This window comes from Rhinopithecus bieti, unplaced genomic scaffold (genome assembly GCF_001698545.2).
Source record: "Rhinopithecus bieti isolate Rb0 unplaced genomic scaffold, ASM169854v2 scaffold_2432, whole genome shotgun sequence".
Lineage (NCBI taxonomy): Eukaryota > Metazoa > Chordata > Mammalia > Primates > Cercopithecidae > Rhinopithecus > Rhinopithecus bieti.
Window position 1 is genome coordinate 2,792,427 of NW_016804136.1, and position 696 is coordinate 2,793,122.

Sequence of the window (696 nt, forward strand, 5' to 3'; positions counted from 1 at the left end):
AAAAAAAAAAAAAAAAAAAAAAAGAAAAGGTCAGATCGGCCAGGCGTGGTGGCTCACGCCTGTAATCCCAGCACTTTGAGAGGCCTAGGTGGGAGGATCACAAGGTCAGGAGTGCAAGACCAGCCTGGCCAATATGGTGAAACCCCGTCTCTACTAAAGATACAAAAAAAATTAGCCAGGAGTGGTGGCGCATGCCTGTAGTCCCAGCCACTCGGGAGGCTGAGGCAGGAGAATCGCTTGAACCCGGGAGGCGGAGGTTGCAGTGAGCCGAGATCGCGCCACTGCACTGCAGCCTGGGCGACAGAGCGAGACTCCAGTTAAAATAAAAATAAAAATTAAAAAAGGTAAGATCTTGATACACAGGAATCAGACACAATATCTATTCTGAAGTTAAGAAATAATATGCTAGAACCATTAAACAGAATTACAAACTGTAAGTGCTACAGGCATGTACAACTACAGGGGTGTCACAAGGAGGGAACAATTAATTCTGCCATTATGTAAGAGAATATGTTGGATTATCGTGAGAAGAGCCAAAGCCCAAGTCGGATACTTTTTTTTTTGAGACGGAGTCTGGCTTTGTCGCTCAGACTGGAGGGCAACGGCGCGATCTCGGCTCACCGCAACATCCGCCTCCCGGGTTCAAGTGATTCTCCTGCCTCAACTTCTGGAGCAGCCGGAATAACAGGCACCCGC